The 10,212-nt window shown below is 36.3% G+C and overlaps 1 long non-coding RNA gene across 1 annotated transcript; it reads left to right on the top strand.

Annotated features, from left to right (window-relative positions):
- The first annotated feature begins 2,937 nt into the window (after positions 1 to 2,937).
- LOC112981641 (uncharacterized) lies at positions 2,938 to 9,762 on the top strand. The gene is made up of 4 exons (XR_003258766.2): positions 2,938 to 3,267; positions 6,073 to 6,119; positions 6,933 to 7,137; positions 9,542 to 9,762. It is a non-coding gene; the product is annotated as an uncharacterized LOC112981641 (long non-coding RNA).
- The last annotated feature ends 450 nt before the right edge of the window (positions 9,763 to 10,212 follow it).

The following is a 10,212-nucleotide window of genomic DNA, read 5'->3' on the forward strand; positions in this document are numbered from 1 at the left end:
AGGGGTTTGTGATTCCAAGAAAAAATAGGGCTGGTTCCCCTAATGGTTTATGCTTGAGGAGACAGTGACTTGTGACATAAACAACTGGGGTGAAATTCTGCCCTTGATTACTTATTGCCCAAGGAGTCTAATGACTTTAGTAGAAGATATGCCTGAGCATTCTAGGGTACAATTTGTTTCCTACTGTTTTGTGTTTACTGAGACTGAAGATTACTCTAGGGAAGATACAGTATGTGCAGCAGGGAAACTAATTATATCTGAAAAATATGTTGATGGATCAAGAATAAATAAGCAAAGAATTGTGTACATATTCCAGTAAAGAGCTTAAGCTAATGTAAATATATATATGCTTAGTTCAACAGTGTCGAAACCATAGCATGGTTGTGAGACTCAGCCAATATGTTATCATCCCGAACATGCTATCTATTAGGAACTTAAATGCTTCCAGCAGCTTGCAAATTATTCTAGCTTCTTGACACCAAATTTTGGATTAGGAAGTCAGAGACAAACTGTGACACTGAGTCAAGAAGTGATAGACAGAGCTACTGAAGAAGAAAGAGAGAAGCACTTTTCCCAGGTTGAATACCTCATCACAGTCTTGACATGAGGGTATACCCCCAAACATGACGATGCAAACCAAAATTTTTCTCAATGGGACACCACTGGCATAAAAACTGCAAGCATATCTTGATGTGTTTCTTTTTTCTTCTTGAAAAATTCTATACTGTAAATTGGTCTAATGTTTTTTTCATTTATGAATCAACAATACACCATTACTGATCTGTGACAAAATAAAATATAAGCTTCTGTATTTGTAAATGGCACCCATGTAACTTCTCTTAGAGCATGCATAGATGAAAATCTACTATTACGTACATTTATCAGCTATAGCTAGTCTGTCTGCCAACTAAAAGATTTAATAAAACCTTTCATCAGAGGAAAACTCAGACAAGCTAAACACTCCATCATAAACAAACAAACAGAAAAACAAAACCCCACACAAACTCAGTGTAAAGAGCTACTTTCTCAGTTCAGTGAGTGGAAAGCATGTTCCAAAGTTCCTGCTCTTTTCTGAGTCATCACAACTATATATAAATTACTCTCAGGTGAGCTCACTGTGGGAGAGAGTAAGAGAAGAGAGAGAGAGAGAGAGAGATGGAACAAAATGCAAAATGTGAATGTCAAAATTATTTACAACATTACATCATTTGAGACAAATATAGACTCTTACTGAGTTTACTTAACAAGAATAGATGTGATTTTCTTGAAATTTTGTATTAATCAAAAAAGGCAAGAAATGCCTTAATATATTGGTAAATTTCTTTCTGTGATTTGACTATGAACAGTTTTCTGCAAACATAGTGTGTAGACTTTGCTGACTACTTAAACTACACATAAATGACAATTTTTTTTGGGGGGGGGGAGTAGCTTAGCTAACTTTCAACAGGGAGAAATAATGATTCACAGCTTTTACTCACTGGATCTAGTAACATTCCCCCCAAAACACTATTAAAGAAACTGCTTGCAATCAGCCAGTCATAAGATAGATAGATTCCCCGGATGAGGTATAAGGAAAGGGCCTTTTTCTCCAGAAGTCTCAAAGCATATTCCAGAAAAGAGCAGCTGTAGCAATAGCATCGGAGCAGAGAATTTGCTGCATGGAATTGAAAAGTCACAAGCTAAAGAAGAAGAGTGAGGGGCAAATACAAAATAGGCAACCACGATGATTCAAAATTATCATGGGGTAAGGTATGAGATCCTACCCTTCAAACTGGAAAATTTGGCCTACCTAAGAAATTCCCTTTAGGAACCCTACTTAATCCGTTAATACTAATGCTTCCTGTGCAATGCACATGCCATAAATAACAGTCCTTCAAATATATGTGGACCATTATTGGTGTCAGAGGGAGAGTACTGTCAGACAATTGTGTCTGCAACACAATGACACACCTGGCTGCTATACAGTCTGTTTACTTCTGGTTTGGGACTTCAGTGATGTTATAAATATCTTTCTGCTGATGCTCACTGGTAATCAGTCAGGCCTCTGAGGAAGTAAATGTATTATAAAAGGGTTTATTTTATTTTATTTTTTTCCTGTGCCATGAACCGTCTTCATAAATACATGAGCTTAGTACATGTACAGTGCATGCTGACACACTATGTAGGTTTCCTCCATGTGCCTTCCATAAGAACCAGCATCTCTCAGGACTGGAAGAACTGAGAAGAGCTACCGCAGCTTGACCCTTTTAAGTAGCATCTCCAAAGAGGTGACCTCATTTCATGCCTAAAGTGGCTTTGTCAGAAAGTTAAAAAAAAAGAGATGAGGCCACGTTGTAGCTTTCAGTCAGACCATATCTGTACAACTGTAAAGTTTTATCCTCTGTTAGATGATAACATTGAACTCTAACCATAATAACTAAATCATTACCTATTGAATTACAAAATATGATATCAATATATTATAGAGGAATAGCTGTACACTTTGCTTTTGATTCAGAATGGAAGTGTCTCTTACTCCCACACTTCCAACACTCACACTTTGAAATATACGTGTGTGTTGAAGAATATGCACGATGCAGAAGCATTTCCAAAATGACTACTTTAACTGAAGTTATGAAATGCCACATAGGAAAATATGGAAGTACTTTGAAAAAAAAAAAAAAAAAAGAAAAGAAAAATAAAGCCTAATGCAAACCATCTGTTCTGGGGATGAAAGAAAATTAAGACTAAGCCAGAAATATCAGAAAATACTGCAGAACAACAACAATAATGATTAAGAAAAAAAAAACCATAAACCCCAAAATATTTACCTGAAGAAAAGGGAAAGAGGCAAGTTCAGTGTTTGTAGGTGCCAGTATAAATACTGCTTACTAAGTTGCCAGGCAACCACTGTCAAGCTCAGAATCTCACGATCAAATAACAGTACATTCAGTAGAGAAAAGTATACTGAAGAAAAATGAAACCATGGATTCAGTGTCGATTTACTGAAGAATGAGAAAGAAAAAAGGCTAACTGAAAATGAGCCTTCATTATTGGTGAAAAATCTTCAATCATGTCCATTGTTCTCTCTGGCAGGCTAGCTCTGACTATTAAATAGTATATTTTTATAAAATCACTACAGCATCCTGAAACTGGCAACATCAACCTACTATACAGGACAAAACTGTTTGGATTTTCAAAGGGGCTGGGGAGAACTGCTGATTTGCACAAAGGCATTTTTATCTTCAGGATCCCTGGATGCCCTGTGAACTTTAGGCAAGTTTAAAGGTAAGTAATACACCACACTGGATGGGGAACGGCATGTATAAATCTGTGTCTCAGTTTCACCTTCTGCAGAAAGAAGAGGATGTACCCTCAGACAGGATTCTTTAAAAACAGTTTAAAAATTGTTTCATTGTTAAACAAGCAGATGCCAGACTAGTATGTATTTTTTATTCATGAAACTGTACATTGATAAAACCTTAAGCTGTTTATCACTCGGCAACAACGTAGAGAAAGCTAAATTTATTAACCAGAAGAGAACAGATTTTTGCAATTTTTCCAGTATTTCAATCAACTCTAGCCACTTTTGAAATTGTAACTACTAGACAAGTTCTAAAACTTAAAGTTGTTTGGGGCTGTGTTTTAAAGGAGAAAACCTCATTTTTGTTGAAAAGCTTGCAGAACAACAAAAGCACAATACACATCTAATGTGTGTGTGTGTGTGTGTGTGTGTGTGTGTGTGCTGTTTTTTTTTTAAATAAAACATACTTGCAGTTTTTATTTTCCTGAAGAGATAGTTTCTTTACTTTTTTCTTGGTTTCATCACTCTTTTGCTGGAGTGAGTATGAATATCCTGTGTAATTTCATTGAATGGTTCACTCAGTTATGAGTATCTATGGGCTTTTTACTTAGGGAATGGGGAAGAAAGACTTTCATTTCAGTAGCCTCACACATTGTTTACCAATGAAATCTAAAGGAAACAAACAAATGAGAAACCCCTCTAGCTACTAAGAGCCAAAACATCCTTTGTTTGTACTTTATTTTTAATAATGTACTAATAGTAGAATCAAACTTTTTTTATATGGTGGGAATGCTTTAATCCTCTAAAAAAGCTGCTTACTTATACTGGTAGTGTTACAGATTTAATGTACTAGATACGGTTCATAATACATTTGCTTTTAGGTTATCTATTAAACAAAAAAATGACTTTCAGTACTGATTTCCAAATAAAGCATAGATAATCTTCTGTTGCACTTTCAGCATTAAAAATATAGGTCTTAATGCTTGTTTTTCCTCCTTAATGATCCTAACCATCAGCACAAGATGGAATTCCTGGTTACAGGCTCACTGGGTACTACTCCTAATGTACTACTACTACAGCTACTACTACTACTATTGAAGTATAAGGGAAATTTAAAGCAATACATATTTCTTAATGTAAATTAATTGAAGGAAATAAAAAACACAGTCAAACTAAAGCAGAAATCAAAGCAAATAAGAATAATGAATTAGTGCTTACATATATATATATTATTATGTTACAGCTCCACCAACTTATGTTAAAATACAAATCTTTACAATTATTCATCCAGATAAGTATTTAGTTAAATATAAAAATGGACAAAGTAAAATTTTAGTCCTCGAGAATTTGATTATTCAAATCAGTACTCTAAAGTTTTGAAATGCTTAGTGAAGAAAAGCAAGCTCAAACTTTAGCTCTACTTGACTAAAAATACCAGTAAGCAGATTGTGAGGACAATATGTTTCAAAGCACAGTGAATTTTAGAATCAAAACTGGAGTTTTGAAAAGTTGATAGAACACTGCGTTATAGTACAGAAATAATGTTAGAATATATGATAACCCTGTAGAGAACGTTATATAACTTTTTTTTGTGAGCCTATCAAGTAATTTATATATACTCCCCTTAGATTTCTATTTTTTAAATCTATTGATATAGTCCAGGACATATGAAATGATAAATTACTATAGATCTGACTGTATTTTTCTTATATTGCTTCTTTTAAAAATGGAAATCTAATGATCAATTCTCTGTATTGTGAAATCTTACAGCATGAAATTACAATTCATTTCTTGCAGAAAGGATTGGATGTGCATTCATATTAAATACAACAGTATAATTTGACAGATCTTACTCAGTTGCTTATTCAGTCTGTGATAATGTAAATTATAAATCATGTTTCTTTAGAATCCTGCACCAAATGATATTGCATATACGTCCATAAAAAGAGACAGATTTTTTAGGACCTGTTTAAGTCATGAACATCCTTTTAATACAGTAAGTTTTGAGACAACTAGCCTAGCTTTCAGTGCATCCCAGCATCTACAGTACCTTTCATTTGAGTTGGACTGTGTGAGCTATTGTTGGGCGCCAATTTTAAACTGATTGTTCTTTTTAAATGTACACAGACCTTTGGATTTATAGAAAGTCAAAATCATTGATGGGAAACATATTAAGTTACTACGGAAATTGGTTTGAAACTGGTATTCCTTGGTGCTGCAACTCTTTGCTTCATTACTAGCAGTACGAACAGAGAATGTAAAACCAGGAAAACTACTCCTAGATGCAACATGACATCCTGCTGATGTGAACATCTTTCAGCACAAGAAAAAGAGGTGGAAAGGATGAGGTACAAGAATGAAGCAGCAACTGCTGCATGAGAGAAGCAGAAGATTTAGAGAAGATGCAGGTTTGAAGGTAGCTTATTGACAAGACCTTAATCATGTCTTGGATGAATATTTTCCGGCCCTAGTGATGGTGTCTCCAGTACTTCTGGACCCAATAAAGCTCTTCTGCCAAGTAATGCTGTTATGTGTAACAATAAACATTTTTTCTGTAGGCCAGACATTGAAATTTGAAGCACTAGGAAAAAGATTACATTATTTAGAGTTATTATGAAAATATACAAGCAGATGCTGCCTTCTAAGTTGTTGGTCAGGGTCTCAGGTTTAATATTTTTCCCTAATTTATTGCAGGATTATTAAAAACAAATTCCACAGAGCTCTGTTACTAAACGAAAGTAAAGACTTGGAGCTATTCAGGCTTTTTTTCTTGTTCTTGTTTTAATTAGAAACGGCTCTGAGTTCTGAGATATTCACTGGATCTCTATCAACTCAGGTAAGTAGCAATTAAATATTTTTACTGCTAATTTATAGGAAATAGATTGGTAATTCCTCAAGTCCCTGATGTGTTCAATACCCAGCAGGGATGCCAAAGAGAACATATATAGAAGAAAGACTAAACAAATTTGAAGAATTGAATGAGAGACATTAACAGTAAAGTCCAAGAAATTTTTTTAATAGTAATCTCTGCATTGCAACTGCTCTGGTCATATGTGTAGGATGTTAGCCTTCAAAGATAGAATTGTAGATCCAAAGGGGATGTCAGGTAGTGAGTGGCATAGTCCATGACTCCAGTAAATCCAAATGATTTTATTCAGGCAAAGATTTGTCTAATTTTCTCTTAAAGGTCAAAAATACTCTATAATGTCTATACTGATATTTCAGTTCAGTCCCTTGGGAAAATTATGTTTCTCAGGGAAGATGTTTCCAAGCATACGAAAGAGAAGAAGTTGATTGGGAAAAGCTAACATAGATTTACCAGGGGATTTTCCAGAGGATTTATCACAACCGGCTCAGTGGATGAGGGAAGACCTGTGCAGCATCTAACTTGATTTTAGAAGTGTGTTTGACCCAGTTTCCTGCAGTATACTTGTTGGCAAGCTGGCAATATACTGGAGAGATGGAACACAAGATGGGTGGGGAATTGGTTAAATGTCTGAGCTTAAAGAGGCATGGTTAATGTCTCAAAGCCAATCTGACTGCCAGTCACAGGCAGATTTCCTCAGGGGTCTGGTACTGTGTTCAATATTTACTGTTCAATTTCTTTACAAGCAGTCTGGATGATGGGATTTAATTTGCCTTTTCCAAGTGAATGAAGACACCAGACTTGAGATACCACACAGAGACGTCAACAAGTGGGAGGACTGTATGAAGTTTAACAAAGATAAAAGTGAAGTTCTGCACCTGGGATGGAGTAGCTCAACTTCAAGCAACAGGACAGACTGAGGTCTGGCTGGCCAAGGAGCAGCTCTGCTGAGAAGTCCTGTCCTGTGCTGGTGGACAACAAGCTGAGTGTGAGTCCTCAGTGCACCTTGAAGCTGTGAAGGCAACCTGTGTCCTGGGCTGCATCAGCAAGATCATAGCCAGCAGACGAAGGGATATGACTATGCCACTCTACTCAGCACTTCACAAAATCGCAGAATGGTTGAAGCCTGCAGGCACCTCTGGAGTTCATCCGGTCCAATGCCCCCGCTCAAGCAGGGTCAGCTACAGCAAGTTGCTCAGGATCCTGTCTTGTCTGGGTGTGAAGACTCCACAACCTCTCCAGACAACCTGTTCCAGTGTTTGATCACCCTCACAGTACAAAAGTTTTTCTCATATATAACTGGAAGTTCATCTGTTTCAGTTTGTGCCCATTGTTCCTTGTCCTGGCATTGGTCACCACTGAGAATGTCTGGCTCCATCTCCTTCACCCCCTCCTCCCTGCCCCAGGTATTTATTCACATGGATAAGGTCCTCCTGAGACATCTTTTCTCCAGGCTAAACAACTCCAGCTCTATCAGTCTCTCCTCATATGACATAGGATCCAATCCCTTAATGACTTGTTAGGCTGCAGCTGGAATATTGTGTCCAACTCTGGTCCCACAGTTCAAGAGAGACACTGAAAGATCTAACAGTCCAGTGGAGGGTCACAAGTATGCTTAGGGGTTTGGAAAACTTGGCATATGAAGACTTAGGGTTTGTTCAGCCTGGAGAAGAGGAGGGGTGTGTGTGTGGAATTTAACCACAGTCTTCCAGTTTCTAGATGGTAGTTATAGAGATGTAGGTACTCTCTGCAGAACGACACATGGTGAAATGGCAGGGTGTCACAGACATAAGGAAAAAGTCTTCATTGGAAGAGCAATCAAACACTGGAAGAGGTTTCACAGAGAAGTGGTGGAATCTTCCTTCCTGGAAATATTCAAGAAGCAGTTTGACAGGACCCAGGATAACCTAAGGCCCTGCTTTCAACAGGCGGTAAGACCAAATGACCTCCAGCTGTCCCATCCAATCTAGACTTTTCAGTGATTCTGTGATATCCTCAGGATGTTTTTCCTCTGGATTACTGGAATGATAGTAGCAGAGTATAAGGAGCTGGGTTTGCCACCTATGCTCACATAGAACAGTTTCCTTCTCTACCACTGATCTAATTGATATGAAATGGCTTCCATTGCGTGCTCTGGATTTGACAGTGCTGACTATTTTTATGGTCACAAAACATTTCCCATTATAAAACATACCAGCAGTTGCTTGCAACTGGGCAAAAAAAAAAATTAAGAATTTGACGTAAACTTTTTTTCACTCTGTGCATTTCTCTCAGGAGGTGTTTTGGGGGGAATAATTCTAGTCAACACAGTTCAACTTTTCTAGAAAATAGAACAATTGCCAAAAGGTGAATTAAACACATTTACATTTATGTTAAAACATCCAGATGATCTGTTCTTCAAAGTGTGTTCAATCACCCAGCTGAAGGCATTAAAGACAGTCTGTATGTCAGGGATGTAACTTTGCTTGGTGTTGTGAAAATCCATTTAAATTTGGTCAATTTCTTTGATATTCAAATTTTTTTTCATAACGAAAGATGACTTCAATTTTAGCAGCAAAATCTTTGATGAACTTATTTCTCACTTAATTTCATACTTCATCCTGTCATGCTGCTAGCCCGGTCAGACCTATTACAAAGAGTTTGTTCTGCTTTGTTATTGAGAATTTGATCTTGTGACTTGAATAGCTTTTAAGTACAGCCATTGCTATAGTTATTGCATCAGACACTTTTACATTCAAAGTGAAACAATGATTTGTTACTCCAAGTAGCCAGCTGTTGTTAAGAGTAAACTTCAGAAAAGGGAGAAAGGAGTTCAGCCACTTCTCTGGCCTGGAACACCAAGCAAGGGACCCTGTGTATTGGTTTGCATTGGTTTTTATTTTTTTCTTTATTCATGACTGTATGATGGATATAGGGGCATATATAACTGTTCCAAATAAGTCAGCAAGCAACTGTTGACATCTATTTATGCTCAATGCAGGTATTATATTCAGCAATACTAACTTGGATCTTGAAAGCCGTATGATTCCATCTATATAGTGTCATACTTGAGGTAATAAGCCCTGCCTTTTTTTCCTCAGCTATTGTAAAATTTGCACTGTAAGTCAAATTTGTAGAACTGGTCTCTGCTGGAAGTTGTTACACACAACACATCTGACAAAAGCAATGCATGTTTAGATGGGATTTAACACCATTAATTTCCGGGAGGAGGAAGAGTTTCTTGAGGACTTAAACTTTTATCAGCTGAAAAAATTCAAATTGCTTTTGTTTAAAAGGCAGTAAATACTACTCTAAAGAACACTTATGTCTGAACTCAGAGCAGAAGGCTGTCAGCTCTGAAAGGCAAAACACTGGAGGTAATTAATTCTTTTTTTTTTTCTCTCTCTCTCCAGGAAAACTGAAGATAGAGCTACAGATTTGGCAACTTATAACAAATTTTAACTCATCAGACTTTTCTTCAACACTAGGAAAAACTTAAGTCTGTGTTTCTCATTTCAGTGCTTTGAAGATGAGGAATTTTTCCTATTTTGGTCAAAATAAAGTTTTGTTTAGGATATTTTAAAAAGGATAAAACATTTAAAATAAATACAGAACACTTCATTCAGAAGTTTAATTTCTCTCATTTTACTGTGAATTATCCAGAACTAATCAAACTTTAATTACATGGTTGCTGTTAAAAAATAGTATTTTTCCCTAGTTGATGCACTTCTTTGTGTTGGTTCTACCATTACCTGTTTAACAATAATCAGACAGGAAAATATGACTAACCACACATGAGCATCAATGCTGAAAGAATAAATGTGATCACATACACTGAAGAAACAAAAAAGAAACATTGTATGCATCTTAAAACTTTTCTTTTCTCAAATGAACAAAAGCTATTCATATACAATATATATTTATATACACTATACTTATGATTCAGTTCGAAAATTCTAAAGACACATTTCCTTTTATCAGAATTCTTACACAAGTATTATAGCTTCCAAAAGCTACCGAGAAAAAGGCACAGGGAAATGGTGCAAACATATGCATGATATACATTTGCATATGCATATTATAT

Source organism: Dromaius novaehollandiae, chromosome Z (assembly GCF_036370855.1).
Source record: "Dromaius novaehollandiae isolate bDroNov1 chromosome Z, bDroNov1.hap1, whole genome shotgun sequence".
Classification (NCBI taxonomy): Eukaryota; Metazoa; Chordata; class Aves; order Casuariiformes; family Dromaiidae; genus Dromaius; species Dromaius novaehollandiae.